Below are 19010 nucleotides of genomic sequence, written 5' to 3'. Positions count from 1 at the left end.
GTACGCGGTAAGAAGCTGGCCGAACGGACCGCACGTGTATTTTTCACGGAATACGCCTCCTCCATCTAAGGGAACCTCCCCCATCATTCGATGGTCGCAGACCATCGAATGCAGGGCCGAGTGGTCCGCCAGCTCCCGCAACCTCAGACCACACGGACATTTTTCCGTGCAAAAGCAGGGATCTGGGCGGGCAGCTGACATCCGGCTATGTCATATGTCCGCCCCCTACACGTGCGTCACGACCGCATTACCATACGTACGCCCAGCGTTTGCATGGGAACGCCCATGAAACGCGGGGCGTATGCATATGGTAATGAGCACAAATAGCCCTTCACGCCCCTCTCCACCCCCTGTTCGGAGTGTTCACAGATCATGCGGGATTTGGCCGTACGTCCCGCTCGCACATACGCAGAGACGCCTCTGCACATGCGCAGACACAAAACATTGGTGGCACGAACGCACGCGGATATTACCGCACCAACCAGAATAAGGGCCTCTATGACAAATTCTGCCCAGCATACTATTTTTTTTTTTGTTTCTCAGTGACAAAAAATAAATTAGATTTGCTAAAAAGGCAAAGCAGTATTACTGCGGACCTGTCAGAGGATATGTACGTTTCAGTGTGATTACTGACAGGCGCTATGCTTCAATGAACCCCAAGGGTTGTCTCTGCTCCAATAGGCAATGAATAGGACAAGGCAGCTCTCCCAATAGTAAACACTAGTCTGACACACAATTTGCCCGTTGCATATTCAGTATTCCAAGCAAACGTCTAATATACTGTGGTATTTTTACACAAGATATGATTATGTGTAATAGAAGTTTAACTTTAAATAATGAATGAATAAAATGGGTTAGAAAAATATTTTACATACATACAGTATATATATATATATATATATATATATATACACATTACATTACAGTACATTACAGTACAGTACTAAAATTCCTTCCAAACAGAGATTGTTTCAAGGGTAATTCCTTCTGTTATACCCTGATCACTCTCTGTCATGCATGGATGTATTATACACAGTAATATTAATTATCCAGTCCATCGCTGGCTTAGCTATTAGTCATGAGGGAAGCTCTGATCTTGAGGTTAGAATCTGGTCTTATGTGGCCACATTATAGATCCATTTCTTAGTTTCCCATTCACTCTGTTTTCTCATCAAGGACATTGCTCTAAACACACAGTATAAATATACCTCTGCAGTATGTTGTGACTATCGCTGATTCTTCACAGATGGCACACTGTACCAGTAATTCTAACTCTAATGGGGCCTTACACCCGTAGTGACTTCAGTTCATTTTTGAGCAATGTTACTTTCATTTAACTACATCGCTCAGAAAATGTCCCTACTTCGCTGGGTGTGTAGGGGCCACAGCGATAGTGAAGTGCGGGCCCACACGTCACTATTGCCCGGTGATTCAGATCCAGCGCGCTGGATAAATCTATAATCGCCGGAGAACACTATATTCTCTCCAGAGAACACTGGTCCTGACAGATCACTCAGCGGTATATCGCTGTATAGCGCTATATGCTGAGCGCTCTGAGCGATTTAACATTGCTCAGAACAATCATCTACACCAGTGGTTCCCAAACTGTGCGCCGCGGCTCCCTGGGGTGCCGCAGCGCAGTGACAGGGGTGCCGCAGCCCAAGTGTCCCTAAAGGCTTCCTCTCGAGCAGGTAGAGGGAGAGCGAGGGCTGGGAGGAAAGCAGGGAGTGTGTGCCAGGAGAGAGGCAGGGTGTGATCGCCGGCATGTGCGGGGACTGAGCGCGGGGAAAGAGCTCCGGGAGAGAGGCAGGGTGTGAGCACCAAGCGGGTGCAGGGAGTGAGCGACGGGAGAGAGGCAGGGTGTCAGCGCCGGGATGTGCGGGGACTGAGCGCGGGGAGTGAGCTCCGGGAGAGAGGCAGGGTGTGAGCACCGAGCGGGTGCAGGGAGTGAGCGACGGGAGAGAGGCAGGGTGTTAGCGCTGAGCGGGTGCAGGGACTGAGCGCCGGGAGGAAGACGGGGCGTGAACCAGGGAGGGGGAGGGTTCGTGCGGGATGTCTCAGAGTCAGCTGGCAACAGCATGGGAGATATGAGCATGGTGCTCTTACCTGTGCCTGCGTTCAGACAGTGGCGGCTGCCGAAATACGCACAGCAGGCAAGTGTCTCATGAGTAGAAAGTTATTACTGGGGGGGGCTACAAGTTATCTTTACATGAAAAGGGGGAAGCTGGTAAGGGGGGGGGGAGATAGGATGGTGCAGCATAGCAGGGAGTTCTACTGCTGGGGTGTGTAGTGCAGAGCCGTATTAAGGGCCCCCCCTCCAGCCACGATCAAATCTCTGTCCGCAATCCAATCGCATCACTGCTCCTCCCCACACACACTGTCAGCCATCGCAGCGCTGCAGTCAGCACAGGCTGTGATGGCTGGCTTCTGCGATATGTTAACATGCTGCCTGCACCGGGAGTGCCTGACATGCAGGCTGCAGGGAAGTACACAGGACCCTGTCGCCTGCCTGTCCATCACCCTGCCACCCACCCTGTCCATTGCCCGCAAACCCAACCGTCGACTGCCGTCTGCCCTGGCCAACGCTTTGCTGTCAGCCCACATGCCCTGGCCATCGACCTGCTGTCTAGGATCGAAAATGTGCAGTTTGTTTTTTGTTTTTTTAGGTGCAGCAGTAGGGACAGAGATGCAAGGGTTGGAACATTGCATCTCTGTGTAGGGGCCATAGCGATGGCGATGCTTGGCCCTGCGCGTCGCTGTCGCCACCAGCGATTGATATCCACCATGCCGGATATTAATCTGTCAGGGCCAGTGTTCTCAACAGACAAAAGTTTGTAAGGGCCCCTATTTATCAACTAATGCTGAAAAATGTACACAGCACATGACAGGAAAAGTGGGCCCCTCTCAGCTCTGGGCCCCATAGCAGCTGCACCTATGGTAGTTACGCCCTTGGTGCTGACACATCGCTCAGAACACTTCAGCATCTTCCTGTGTTGTAGGCCCCTTAAGATGATTGGTTTTACTCGGCTACTCCAAATGACCAGGTTCTTCTTTCATCCTACTACACCAACCTCGCTATAAAATTGTTCCTATTTTATTTGCTTATGACATTTTGTGACGGGCCATCTACCCATATTAAATTATTTTGGCTTAAGGGTGCCTTGAAAAAGTCTTGGAGACCAAAAGGGTGCACTAGACTGAAAAAGTTTGGGAACCACTGATCTACACACATCACTACATGTGTAGGCCCCATTAGGCAGTGCAAGGATTTATAATATAATAGTAATGCAGCGCAAGGAGTTATATCATAGTAATGCAGCGCAAGGTTATATTATCATAATAATGCAGCGCAAGGAGTTGTATTGCAGTGCAAGGAGTTATATCGTAGTAATGCAGTGCAAGGAGTTATATCATAGTAATGCAGTACAAGGAGTTATATCATAGTAATGCAGTACAAGGAGTTATAATATCATAGGCCAGTATTCAATGAGAAATTTTCTCCGTGCATGGCGAGAGATTTTTTCTCTCGCCATGCACTCTCCGTGTTCCGGAGCCTCCTGCTCCCCCTATTCAACGTGTTAAAGACTCGCCGCCACTCGCGGCGAGTCTTAACCCCTGCAGCGGACGAGCGTCCGCGGCAGGGAGCTGTCAGGGAGCCGGGGGACGTAGCAGCCAAGAGAGATTAAAGTCTCTCTTGGCTGCTGCAGGGGATATGGGGAGGGGAGCAGGGCTCCCCTGGACCCAGGCAGCACAGGCTGCCCCCCCCCTATAGCCAGCGGGGGACCCAGTATTCACTGTACCCGAACGTGCTTCGGGTGCAGTGAATATATGAATATCTAATGAGCGGCTCGAGCGCTCCGGCCCCCTGCTGGCTGCACTGTGTAAAAAAAAAATTGTAAAAAAATTGTAAAAAAATATTTTTTTTTTTATTAAATATATATTCATGTGCTATAGGCACATGAATAAAAATAACATGGCCCTTCACAGAAAAAAAAACTGATTTTTTGACACCAAAATAAAAAAAAACACCCTTTTAGTTTAGTTCACATTCCTGCTCTCCATCAAAAGATGGAGAATTTCTACACGGAGAGAGACGGCGAGAATCACTTAGAAAGACGGAGAATATTTCACATTGAATAGGGTGGCTCGCCTTTGGAGAAAAAAAACCTCTCTCCACCGCGTGAAAAGCACAAACTCTCCAGAAATCACAGCGAATTTTTCTCATTGAATACTGGCCTTAGTAATGCAGAGCAAGGAATTATATCGTAGTAATACAGTGCAAGGAGTTATATCGTAGTAACGCAGTGCAAGGAGTTATATCATAGTAATGCATTGCAAGGAGTTATATCATCACAGAAATTTAGTGCAAGGAGTTATAATATTATAGTAATGCAATGCAAGGAGTTATATCATAGTAATGCAATGCAAGGAGTTATATCATAGTAATTTGGCGCAAGGAGTTATATCATAGTAATGCAGTGCAAGGAGTTATATCATAGTAATGCAGTGCAAGGAGTTATATCATAGTAATGCAGTACAAGGAGTTATAATATCATAGTAATGCAGTACAAGGAGTTATAAGGCAGCGCAAGGAGTTATAATATCATAGTAATGCATTGCATGGAGTTATAGCATCGTAATGCAGCACAAGGAGTTATAATATCAAAGTGATATAGTGCATGGAGTTATATCATCGTAATGCAGCACAAGGAGTTATAATATCATAGTAATGCAGTGCAAGGAGTTATAATGCAGTACAAGGAGTTATAATATCATGACAGTAATGCAGAGCAAGGAGTTATAATATTATTATAGTAAGGCAGCACAAGGGAGTTATAATATCATAGTAATTCAGCACAAGGCAGTTTTATGCCTAAATCTTTTAATGTTTTATGCCTAAATCTGGTGACCAGGGGCAGGATGCTCTAAAACCGTTATCGGGGTTTTTTATCGAATTTTCGTATGCAGTAAAGCCCCTCCATCGGGGCACCGCTGTAGAGCGAATATCTGGAGATACCCTATAGAAGTCTATAGCTTCTCTCCACAGCACTGTGTGAGAGATCCGTCACAGATCCCTCCCAGCATGCCCTGGGGTTGGCGCCATCCATGCACATGCGCAGAGGGACTCCCGGGTTTCAGAGACGGAAATCCAGGATGCGCATTGCAAAGGACAACACTTATCACAAGAGCTGTCCTTTTTGTTACTAATCACATATGTTAGCACATATGCGATTAGTATAAATGCGGGAACTGGCGATGTGGGGCGGAAAGGGTGGCGGATGTAAGAACATCCCGCCCCAGGCCCTGGCACCGTCCCACCTGGGAAAGAGAGAGAGCTGTGATGACTGTGCACTGACTCGTAACACACTCCTGTGAGTGGCATTCGGGACCTGAAATGCAATGGGCGGAAAGCAGTCAGTCCCTGAACTTTCCGTGATGGGGTGCGGTATAATGATTATATGAATCACATTACAATGCCACCTGTTTTGCCCCTTGACCCTACCTTCCAGAATCTCCAGGAGAGGAGGTAAAAAACATCAGCAAGTATGCAATTGAAGGCTGATTCTGGATTGAGGGAGGCTGGATTGTAGAGATTATGCTGCCATTTTCCAATTATTTATTATCACTCATAGAGTGGAAGGCGTCAAGCATTGCAAGCAGCTATTAGTAACACTACATGCAGTAAGAATTTGGCAAAGGACGGCTCTTGCGGTAAGAACTGTCCATTGCGATGATAGCACTTCCGGGTTTTGGACCAGAGTCAAATGCTGGGAGAGATCAGGTTGGCTCTCTCACAGCAGAAAACTGCAATAGCACATTTTATAATTGCATTGCCCACCAAATCTAAGCACCAGAATGTGGTGTATTCTGGGCTTGGTGCATATGCGAACTGCAGCCAAACCTCCGACAACTGCATTGTCGGAGGTTTGGCTGCATTTTTAACGTTTCCTGCTTCTCGCCCATTGTAAAGAATAATTTAGCATAATTAATGAGTAAGATACGAGGCCAGATGCACTAAGCTTCAAAAGTGATAAAATGGAGAGTGATAAACAACCAACCAATCAGCTCCTGTCTGACATTTTTCAAACACTGTCTGTGACATGGCAGGCAGGAGCTGATTGGTTGGTTTTTATCACTCTCCATGTTATCACTTCTGAAGCTTAGTGCATCTGGCCCACGATCTGCTGTCTGGTACTGTAGCTCAGAGTTGGTACAGAAATTCCTCTCTGAAGGTGGAGTGACCACACAGCCACAGTACCACCTTGGAATCCACATTATATTCTCCCTTATTTCATATTGTGATCTCATTCCATTACAAAACACTTTCTACTTTGCTCCATTCAATGAGGCGCATGGCTGTGACTCTTTGCTATTTTAGTGGGAACACTTTAACACCGCAAACTCTAGCCGCCTGCCTCCTGCCTCCTGCCAGCTGAAATCTCCAGATAACATATTCTGTCGGTATCCTCCAGGTCCCGTTTTACTGATGCTGCTACTCCAAATAATGTACTTACATGAAGCACCAGCAAAACTTACGACTTAAGCAGGTTTTTTGCCTTCGCCATTTCAAGGCATTAACTGTCCTTTTAAACAAAAAAAGAAGTCATGGTACAAAGCAAGGTGTACCGTGGAACAAAAGCTGTAGACCGGGCAGTTTACTTTCGCAAACAACCAACACTGTTTCTGTTGAGCAATAGTTAATTGGCCTGTGTTCGAAACAATAGATCTTGTATGTCAAACATTTCCTTTCCAATGCATAGAAAAAGTTTTATCTACCACATTGGTGAATTCCAAAAATGGGTTTTCATAGAAGCAGCTTGAATTCTAGTTGTGTTTGTTTGCCTATAATTGTTTCACTTATCTGCGGTAATTGCTAAGATTGAAAAGGAATCGCAGAAGCTTTATTTTGCATGAGCGAATTAAGGATGATTTTTGATGCTATTATGTACACTGCTCTTTTCAGAAGCTATGTTAATGAGTTTTGGAGTGTGGGCAACTATATGTACTGTGTCAAGGGAAAACTCTGCTATTATCATGATGTGGTTGGCTAGCCAGGCATATTCGTAGAGTACTATTTCAATTTTCATATAAAGCCTACAGAACTTCCATTTATCTGGGCCTGCTTCTTGTGGCATGTGGTGATAAAAGTATTTTATCTTTTACCAGGGTGTTCTATAATAAGTTTTATTGTATTGTTGCAAATCATAAATACAGTATATAGATACAAGCAGTACGGATGGTGTAATGGTTAGCATTACTGCCTCACAGCACTGAGGTCATGGTTTCGATTCCCACCCAACTGTGCAGAGTTTGTATATTCTCCTCGTGTTTGCGTGGGTTTCCTCTGGGTAATCCAGTTTCCTCCCACATTCCAAAAATATACTGGTAGGCTAATTGGCTCCTAACAAAAAATTTACCTTAGAATGAATGAGTGAGTGTGGTAGGGATGGTGTAAAGGTTAGCATTACTGCCTCACAGCACTGAGGTCATGGGTTCGATTCCCACCCAACTGTGCAGAGTTTGTATATTCTCCCCATGCTTGTGTGGGTTTCCTCTCGGTAATCCGGTTTACTCCCACATTAAAAAAATATACTGGTAGGCTAATTGGCTCCTAACAAAAAAATTAACCTTAGAATGTCTGTGTGAGTGTGTCACATCGTAGGGAATATCGATTGTAAGCTCCACTGGGGCAGGGGCTGATGTGAATTCAAATATTCTCTGTAAAGTGCTGTGGAATATGTGTGCGCTATATAAGAAACTGTTAATAAATCAAATAAATTCCTCTTTGAATGAAAAATTTGAATTATACCCCTTTCAAAATGACAAATATTTCCCGGGTTATTGCACATGAACGCACAACCCTGTGAAAGGGTCCTGAAAGAATATCCCAGGTTGAATGTCCCAGCATTTCAACCCTGGTCGCGATCAGGGTTGAACCTGGGATGCGGTGCAGTGTGAACGTGCCCTACCAGGGATTATGTACACAGGACTGAAAAAATTCCTCTGATTGGAGCTTTCTTGGGCTCAGAAAGGATGATGTCATTATCCAGAGCCCGGGAAAGTAGAAGAGACAGGCAGCATGGCGAACTGGACAGTTAAAGAGATCAGAGAGCTGCTGAGCATAAGGGAGGAGGAGGAAATAAAGAGACAGATGAATGATGGTATTATTATAAGCAAAATAAACTAAATTTCATTAACCAAACATGTTGCGATGACTTTTCTAGTACTCAACTTTTCTAATAATGATGAAAGGGTTGTAACTATTATTGAAACAGTTCTGTAAGGTTTTCCTATTGTGACCTCATCATTGTGAGCAAGAAAAATGTCCATTTCTAATGACATACATATGTATTTGCAGGGATTTCCCAAGATCAGTGTAAGCAGGGCTGTCCCGGTCTAAGTACAGTGTGAAAGGGGACATTACCGGGTTGTGTCCTGGGATATACGTCCTGGAACACATTCCCAGGTGTGACACGACTCTGTCAGTGTGAAAGGGGTATTAGGTGCAGGGTCTTATTTTCAATGATACACCGAATCTGAAATACAGTAACCCACACCACATACAAATTGCTGTCACTTTAAAAGAACCATGCTTAAGCCCCATACACACTATATGATATTGTGAACAATGTCATTCAAAAGGTGTTTTTGGACGATATCATTCAAACATTGTCTAGCGTGTACACTCAGTATCGTTATTGATGCAAGCACCTGCCCGTCGTTAGCGATGATTGATGTCTCCTGAACACTGCCGCCAATATTGGTGTTTCTGGGAATCGCCTAGTGTGTATGGGGCTTTTAGAGCTTATACTGTGAGCATAGATTTCACCTTCAGTCATCCTTACCAGTTACCAGTTTTCTGTGCCAGATTCTGGACAAGTAAGGAAGAGCCAGATATTAGCAGCCTAGCCGTCAAAGAAAAATCCAAATATAGCAAAAATATCGGTACTTGTCTCCTAGCAAGGCGCCCGTCGTTACAGGTCGTGTACCCTAAGTTAAGGTACACGACGAACGCGATGGACCCGATTTCCTTTGAAATCTGGTCCATTTTGCCGGCTAAGGCAAAATCGTGTTGATCGCGTCAGTCGCGTGCATTAACATGGCACGCGACCGACGCGATCAACGCGATTTTGCCATAGGGTTTAATGTTAAAATATTTTTAACCTTGCTATCGCGTTGATCGCGTCGGTCTTGTTCCATTATAATGGCACAAGATGCGATGGACGCGATTAACCAGATTTTACATAGGAAACAATGGGAAATGGGCCAATATGGCCCATTTCTCATTGTATATGCCACCGTCATGGGTATAAATTTATGCCCCCCCATTGTGAACGCCACCCCACTATTGACGCCAACCTGAAGCGTGCCGAGCGTAGCGAGCCCGCGAGGGGCGGCGGTACGCGTCCTCCGACCTTTTCATACCCCTACTATCCACGTCGGCGTGGAGTTGAGAATAGAAAGTGTGGCAAGCGCAGCGAGCCACCGAGCCCGAAGCGTGGCGAGGGGAATTGGGGGAATTTGAGCCAGGGGGGTTAAAATTGGGGTATGGGGACAAATTTACATTGAATCCAATGTAAAATAGGGTCCCAGTGACCATTTCACATTGGAATCAATGTAAAAATCGGGACGATTGCGTCGGTCGCATCGCATGCGATTTGGTCGCATGCGATGCGATCAACGCGATTTTTCCGACCCGATCAAAATCGGTGGCGCCGTGCTAGGAAACAAGTACCAAAATATCCATTCTCTGATTTATCAAGCCCAATAAATGCAATGGCCATCTCATCTTATCACTGATAGACAGCATTACAGCATCAATGGGCTTCCAGGCCAGGGCTGTGGAGTCGGAGTTGGAGTCGAGGAGTCGGAGCAAATTTCGAGTACCTGGGGTCGGAGTCGGCAAACAATGCACCGACTCCAACTCTGACTCCGAAAATTATAATTAATGACTTCTCTACTGTAAGAATAAAGACCAATGCATGCAGTGCCTCACGTAACCGCAAAACGAACACGTTAAGTGACCATGAAAAAGCATGCTTTTCATGTGCTTCACTATATGGCACGCAACGCACAATTCGGAGCACTAATACTTATAAATGTATTCTCCCTTGTAGTTTACAACTTATTTCAAACGTTCAATAAGGTTTTCAATACCTCGAAAAATTCATTCAACCAAGCTCTCCCACCATACGCACAACATCTTTTTACGCGGATGAAGATCTTGTTTCATGCGCATGGTCGTTTGTTTACCTTGGCTAAGCCATTCCTTAAGCTGGTTCATATTGATGTACAGGCACCATTTTTCGTCGCCAGTAACGATTCGGCAAAGAAATCGTTCCTTGTGTCCGTGAATTGAACGGTGACGAGCAAGCAAACCAGCGGACGAACATTGTGTTTGTCCTTTGCTTAAACAGTTCAATATAGTAGATTGTTGGCTTCCCAGCCTCTAGTTTCTGTAGTAATAATGGTGCCCACACACGCACCGATCCTGGCGGTGCGATGCTATGCGATGGGGTGCGCGCTCCCGCGGCACCTCATCGCACAGTACAAAAAGTATGTGCTGCACATACTTTTTGTACTAGCTTTTTATCGCATAGCATCGCATGCACATCGCATGCACAAGGCATACGATGCGATGCTATGTGTGCTAGTTAAGCACAGAACGCACGCCGGGATCGATGCGTCTGTGGGCACCTTAATATGTATGTTGCCTTTCTTTCCTTCAAGGAATTTATCAAATACATTCGCATATTAATACAGAGGAGTCGGAGTCGAGGAGTCGGGGTCAGCCGTATGAGGAGTCGGGGTTGGAGTCGGGCCATTTATCTACCGACTCCACAGCCCTGTTCCAGGCGCACTACCCCTGTGTGACGCAGCATGCACAGTGGGGGTCCTTGCCTGGCTGGGGATGAAGTACACAGTACTGTAGCAGGGCACAGAGTTATTTCCCATACCTACCTTGTCCCCTGGGGGTGCCCCGATGGTCCCCGGACAACCATGGTGTCCCCCAGCATCATGGGCGGCATTCAGGATCCTCTTCAGCAGCATCTCCGGTCCCAGGGCTGCATTGCGCGAGTGTGCAGGCACATCGGTGAGTACACCGGCGCGCCCACACACTTGCGCAATGCACCCCTGGGACCAGAGATGCCGCTGAAGAGGATCCTAAGGCCACCGTGGACTTCGGGGCATGAGGTAACCCCCCCCCCCCCCCCCCCCCAAAAAAAGAGAAATATTCTGAAAAATCACGGTTTTCTGAATATTCCGGTTCTTGGAATACAGGGAGACGTGACCTGTATTATAAAATTAAGTCAAATAGTAAATACTTAAGGAGCTGCACAAGACATTTCAAAGGCCATGTTTGATTGCTGGGTATTATGGTTGTATAGGAGTAAAATAAAGGTACGTACACATTAGGCATGCACTAAAATATCGTTAATGATGGTCGATATTGTGCATATAATTCAAAAGACCATCTAATGTGTACACACCTTAAGTCTTGCAGGACAATAGATGCATTTTGCCTTCTCAGTGACTTTAGTTAGAAAGAACGGTTTCCTTTATGAATGAGTCAAGATCAAGTGTAAGCGACCTGCCTGAGCGTCTATACTTTGCTTCCCAGCAGCTTGACCTCTACTCATGAGATAATAGCATATCCTGTAAGAGTATTTTCAAGGAAATGTGTACAGTGCAGTCCATTGCAATCACAAGCATTGCGTCTCCAGCATATGGATCAATAGATCATTTTGTTTGGCACAGCACACGTGATTACAAGTCTTTAATTCACCATCGTTCACACTGTGCATAAATCGGTAAACAGCAGAGTAAATATCTTATGTAACTAGTGTGTGCTGCCGTGAGCTATGAATGGGCGTACAGCTAGTATCTACAGCAGGTAATAATATAATGTTCATAATTAAAGATAGAAAGTAGATTTGTGAAGAATTCTGAACATCAGTTATGGCTACAATGTATAGTACATAAAAAAAAGGAACAAAGACCGACAATTCCAATGTAATTATATTTTTCACATGGTGAATTAATAAATATCAGTCCTACACTATTAAAACACAGGCAGCATAGGCTTGTTTTGACCAATTGCTTTTTTTATTAAGTATTGAAAAGCCCTAGCTATTAAATCAGAAGCGGTTGAAGGGTCTAGAGCAGGCGTGGCCAAACCATTCCTCGAGCTCCACCAACGGTACCCATTTCCCAGGTCACCTAGCTGGTGCACAGCTGTAGTCATTACTGACTGTCACATTTCCCAGGTCACCTAGCTGGTGCACAGCTGTAGTCATTACTGACTGTCACATTTCCCAGGTCACCTAGCTGGTGCACAGCTGTAGTCATTACTAACTGTCACATTTCCCAGGTCACCTAGCTGGTGCACAGCTGTAGTCATTACTAACTGTCACATTTTCAAAAATGCTGCATTCATTCCTACTATAGTTCCGCAGGTGGCCTGACAAACAGGACCTGTTGGTAGATCTCGAGGACAGATTTGGCCACCCCTGGTCTAGAGTGTCTAGGTAGACAGTCAGCAGGTCAACATGCAATAAGTCGACATAGACAAAGGGTTCAACATGTACTAGGGTGACATCAGTGGCGTAGCTAAGTTTTGGGCGCCCCCCGCCGCCGCCCCGCCAAGCACCCCCCCCCCACGCAACCACCCCCCCCCCCCCCCCCAATCCCCCGCAGCCTTACCTATCGCGCTGGTCCCGGCGGCTCCGTTCTTCTGCTGAGGACCACCACAAAATGGCCGCCCCCATACAGCAGACAGTTTCAGAGAACAGTGTGCTATATGGGGGCGGCCATTTTGTGGTGGTCCTCAGCAGTAGAACGGAGCCGCCGGGACCAGCGAGATAGGTAAGTCTGCGGGGGATTGGGGGGGGGGGTGTAACTATAGCACCGCAGCCCCCGGTGCCCCCACATGCACAGCGCCCCCCCATGGTGGCGGGGGCTTCGGTGCTATAGTTACGCCGCTGGTTGACATTAACAAAAGGTTATCATTTAGTAGGCTGACATTGACTAAAAAGCTGACACAAATAAAAGGTTGATGTGGCGATGGTCGACAAATGAAAAAATTGACATGCGTCTACCACAAATTTTTTGTTTTACTTTTTATACATTATCATCCATGTGGACTACAATTGGGAATGGTAAAGTGTGCCGAGCGAAGTGCCAGCAGATTGAGGAACTAGGCCCGAAGCATGACGAGCAAAGCGAGCCATGCAAGGTTAAGCGCTACACTAATTTAGTATTCATGTCGACAGAGGTCGACATTGCCAAAAAACGTGGTAAACCCATGTCAACATTTTCCATGTGTCGACCTTTTGTCAGTATTGACCTATTGCCTGTTTACCTAGACCAGTGATTTTCAACCTTTTTACCTTGCTGCACACTAAATAAGATTTTAAAATTGCCAAGGCACACCATGAGATCCCCACAGGGCAAAACACATTGGCACCCACAGGAAAACAAACAAACCTATCAGCCACCATATAAAAACAATCACACTGGTCCCCACAGGTAACAAAAATAAAATACATTTGCCCTTTACATGAAAAGAAGAGATCAGTAAATAACAGTTGAACTGGTGGTGGCTGTAACTTGGTTTGGGCATCTCTAGATCTGGGGGCACACTTGAGAACAGCTCAAGGCACACTAGTGTGCCACGGCACAGTGGTTGAAAAACACTGACCTAGACACTGCAGACCTTCCAATCCACAATCCTATTAAATGCCGTCACTATTGGGGGTGGTAGATGAGAAAAATTTGCCAACTGTCCCTGGTGCTATACTTCTACATTAGAACGATAAGGTAGCCTATTTATCAAGGATTACCACAATCCTTCTTTGGCTATTCAAGATCTCAGAAATAATTTATGAAATTTAATTAAAAAGCATTTTTGCAGTTCAGATTTGTGGTGAAATATATAGTTTTTTTTTATATTATTACTTTTTGTTAACAATTGGTAGTTCCAATGTGCATGCGTGTGACGGCAAAGCCTAGTCATGGACCACCAAGTGACATCATGGCTTGCCACCGAAGCCGTACTGCCGAGCAACTGAGTATTAACCGCTACGGTGATATTTCCTATGCAAATTGCAGCAATTAGTGATTTTCAATAACTCTCATTTTATGCTTTTATTATATAGGATTTCAGTTCAATATACAGAAGCACAACATATACAGATGTGGCTCTACTCATCTAACACGCAATACATACACACGTGTGTACACATCCCTGCAAGAAAAATTGTGCGGTAGTCCTTTAAGTCGCACTCATGAGTCAGCTGCTGAACCGCGGAAGTGTGTTCCTATTTGTGGACAATTGCAGATTCAATCCATTTAATGAAAGAGCGTAGTGTTTAGTAGTGAATAGCTTTTATTCCACAATGTTGTAACAACCTTTGGTGCCAGATTTAGTCACAGTAATAAAGATATACAACAAGAGATGTATTTTATTTTTCCTATAAAGCGTCAGGAAATAAAGTGATAGGTTATTTCAACTTAAATATAAAAAAAAAACAGCTGAACATTTATATAATGTGGTCGCAATTCTGTAAAGCAATAGAAATCCACACAAAGGGCCTTATTTTGGTTCATTCTTTCTGACAAAATCCTTCTTAGATGGGCAAAACCATGAGCACTGCAGGTGAGGCAGGTGTTACTTGTGCAGAGAGAATTAGATTTGGGTGGGGTTTTTCTTCAAAGTGAGATCTATATTGCAGTGTAAAAATAAAGCAGTCAGTATTTTCCCTGCACAGAAACAAAATTACTCACCCAAATCTAATTCTCTCTGCACATGTTACATCTGCCCCCCCTGCAGTGCACATGGTTTTGTCCATCTAAGAAGGATTTTGTCAGAAAGAATGAACCAAAATAAGGCCCAAAGGCCCTTATTCAGATCTGATTGCAGTACAAATTTGTTTGGAAAATGGGCAAAACCATGTGCACTGCAGGTGGGGCAGATGTAACATGAGCAGAGAGAGTTACATTTGGGTGGGGTGTGTTGAAACTGAAATCTAAATTGCAGTGTAAAAAATAATGCAGCCAGTATTTACCCTGCACAGAAACAAAATAGCTCACCCAAAATCGAACTTTCTCTGCACATTACATCTGCCCCACCTGCAGTGCTCATGGTTTTGCCCATTTTCCAAACAAATTTGTACTGCGATCAGATCTGAATAAAGGCCAAAGACCAGACATTCCCTGGTTCTATGAGAGTGTTCACAAAGATCAGCGATATTTGCTGCATTACCTCCTAGTTACATTCAGGGTACCCATATTTGCTTGTAGCCCCCTTTCGGGGGATAGGCAGCAAAGGTTTTTTGCCGAACATTCTCGACAGTGTGTTTATGCTGTGGTCCTGCTACAATCTGCATACAGCTAATCTCTGTATTTTAATTTTCCATCATCTGTCCCTCCAATCATGGAACCTTCCTTGAGGTCAGTCTGCTTTTAAATTAGAATTCTGCGCAGCCAATACCCACTTGTTAAGTTACCAGGTGCTCCTTTAGATGTAGATGTGTTTTAATTTATATTCTTTAACCAATGGGTCTCATCAAGTGCGTTCCCCAACAGCAAAAAGAAAAATAAACCACAATAGTGTGATATTGTTTGCACAAATCCTATTATGACCTTAATCCATATGCAGCAATGGCACCGTACCAAAGAATATGGTCTAGACTCATGGGTGGACGATAATCGCAAGGGGAGCAGTATCGTCTGAATGGCAATCCAGGAAATACTCTTTTATCCCTCCAGCATCGTACCCATAAATTAGAGAGATGCTCCAGACAGTGTAATACAATTTATTAATTGATAAAAACAAACTTAACAAAATAAAGAACTTGATGGACCTTCACTCAGTGGAATTGTCCACACATATAGAGTAGACATGTGAAGCATAAGATATCGAAAACTCTGCAACACATCCCCTGGTTCAGGTCCACCGTCAGTATGTTCTCCTGACCAACGCGCTCACCACGTGGTGTCTTCCCTTGAGGGAGCGATAGTCCTCTAGGATCTCAGTACCTACAGATCTGAGGTACTTGGACAATTGCCCGTTCAATTGGTGTACACAAACCTTACTGTGGATCCAACTAATAGATTTCAGAGAGAACTATTTAATCTATTACAAGAAGCTGTGGATGCTTGACTCATTGATTAAAAGATCATGGGAGCGTTACTCACCAATCATTCTGGTACTTTACAAAATTCCAAAAATTAAAAAAAATCCATTAGGCGGACACATCATCTCATCGAGAGGTAGCTTATAACAGCCAATCTCCCAGCTATTGAATAATTTTATTCAACCACATGTTGTGGTTCACCAACTCATCTTAAGGAGACCACCAATTTTCTAAATTTGCTACAAGAGGATACTGGCCGGGAGAACCATTCTATTATGTGCACTATGGAAGTCACTAGTCTAAACACTTTGATGCCCCATGATCAAGGTCAACTGGCAAGAGGAATTTTTTTGACAGTATCTTGGTTGACTTTGGCTTCAACAAACAGCATTTGTTGCATTTATTGAAATTGGTGCTTACCTGCAACTATTTTCTTTTTGGTCTCTCTCTCTCTCTCTCTATATATATATATATATATATATATATATATATATCAGGCATTCCCAACCACGGTCCTCAAGGCAAACAAACAGTGCAGGTTTTGTAGATATCCAGGCTTGAGCACAGGTGACTTAATTAGTATCTGAGGGATTCTGATTAAACCATCTGTGCTAAAGCCTGGATATCACTAAAACATGCACTGTTGGTTTGCCTTGAGGACCTTGGTTGGGAATGCCTGCTCTATATATACAATTATCTGGATGTGCCATGGGATCATCTGTGGCACCTTCTTATGCCAATATCTTCAGATAAAGAACATTTATTATTTTTTTCAGGAGATTACACTTCCTATTGTTTTGTCAGTTCACAGATGATTTATTTATGCTGTGGAATGAAGGTCCGCAATTGTTTGAAAATATGATGGAAAAAATAAACTCTCTTCCTAAATTATTAAACTGACATATAAATGGAGTGATACCTCAATAGACTTTTTGGAGGTAATGAATAAAGAGCATCACTACTTCCATTTTCTTTAAGGAAACGGACCATAATTCTCCACTACTATCGAGTAGGTACCATCCTAGTCCACTAAAAAGGGGTCTTCCTTTCTCACAAATATTGAGGGCAGTCAGACTATATAGTAACCTCGCTGATCTACCGCACCAATTTAAATGAAATGTGTTACCAAATTTTTATGAAATGCGTTACAACTTCAAGGTGTTACAACAAACCAAAATGAAATTGTTGGAAAAGAATCATTTAGATCTTTTAAAACCCACTGTTCAAAATCAAAGCCAAGCATTCACATGGATTGCAACATTTAACACTGCCGGTTACGCCTGCCTATTACGCCTAAAGCTAGTATGGCATTATGGCACATAGTTTCGACAGTCGAAGATCTTCCATGTTTTCATAAAACAACACCGATGACTGGCTATAAATGTGGACTAAACCTTAAGGATCTTCTTTTCTGAATGGACATTACTTAGGTTAAAGAAGTGGAAGTTTCTGACCCCTCTATGAAGAAGACATGTTGTTATAAATGTGCAAGGTGTAGAACCTGCAAGAATTTGATCACGGGAGCTACTTTTAAACATTGACATTCAGTCAAAACATTCTATATTAAGCATGTGGTATCCCATGAATACAGATTGGGGTTTACGTGTCACCCCCATTTTCCAGCAGTGGCCGGGCCAATGAATGCGCCGAGAGACGGACTTTCCTTGGCCAAGCAAGCTGTCCAGAGTAAGGTTAGACTTACTCAGGCGGCAGTCGCAGAGGAACACCGCAACTGATTCTCGCTGTTACTTTTGTATTGCGATCGTATTTCTGTTCGATGCGATTGCAAATGCAAGGTGGTATGCATCTCTTCCTGCATTTGTAATGCTCAAGGATCGTATACCATAAGCTGCTTGCAGCAGCTTATTACATGTGATCCAAGCTGAATAAGGCCCCATATTCCAAAATCTGCATGATGTGCCAATCGGACACAAGCACTAAAAATATTAGAAGTTTCTTGAATTTAACGACAGCGTTTTCTGTCTTGTATTCCTGACGTGGATATCTAAAGCCCCATACATACTAGAGGATGTTTTTAAATATATCCTTTAGAAAGGGGCTTCTGAGCAATGCTTTTTAAAATATACTCTATGATGTATGCTCAATATCATTAACGGAGCGCGCTCCCCCGATCGTGTGAATTACCTCCCTCTTGGCTGAACATGCAAGTCAATTTGGCTATACAGCCACTGACCTGCCTGATCAGCAGGTCCCGGTGATGTTACTAAACGATATCTTTTACCAATATCTCATACCCTCAAACATGACCCATTCCATTAGGTACAAAATGCTCTGTTCCTGGACTTCCCTGTCAGTGGCAGTTACAGATGTGAGTATGCAGCACAGTCCAGTATTCAAAAAGGGAGCCACGCCTACTGCCACTTCAAGCATCACTGTCCTGGACTCACTGACAGTTGATGTGACCCCCCCTCTTTGAATATTGGGCTGTGCTGGAGCCCCGCCTCTGTAACTGCTACTGGCAGGGAAGTCCAGGAACAGAGCATTTTGGGGCAGATGTATTAAGCCTTAACAAGAGATAAATACAAGGGTGATAAAGAGAGATAAACGTCCAGCCAATCACCTCCTAACTGACATGTTAAAGGCTGTGTTTGAAAAAAGTCAGTAAGGAGCTGATTGGCTGGACGTTTATCTCCCAGTATCACCCTGGCATTTATCTCTTGTTAAGGCTTAATACATCGGCCCCTTTGTACCTAATGGAATGGGTCATGTTGGAGGGTATGATATCTTTTACTTTCTGTCTAGTGTGTATAGGGCTTTAGGCATAAAGTGATGCGAACTCTTCTTTTAAATGGGTTGAAGAAGCAGAACTTCCCAGTTACTTTCAGCTTTACTGTACATGGGGGTTTTTTT

At 44.3% G+C, this 19010-nt stretch overlaps 1 protein-coding gene across 1 annotated transcript in view; it reads right to left on the bottom strand.

The window, feature by feature from the left end:
- Nucleotides 1-19010, bottom strand: part of XKR4 (XK related 4) — a 310040-nt gene that overhangs the window by 285432 nt on the left and 5598 nt on the right. The window lies entirely within an intron of this gene.

Source organism: Crinia signifera, chromosome 5, assembly GCF_055691185.1.
Source record: "Crinia signifera chromosome 5, ASM5569118v1, whole genome shotgun sequence".
NCBI classification, from domain to species: domain Eukaryota; kingdom Metazoa; phylum Chordata; class Amphibia; order Anura; family Myobatrachidae; genus Crinia; species Crinia signifera.
Note: the sequence above shows the minus strand (reverse complement) of the source record. Positions and strands in the feature narration are given on the sequence as shown.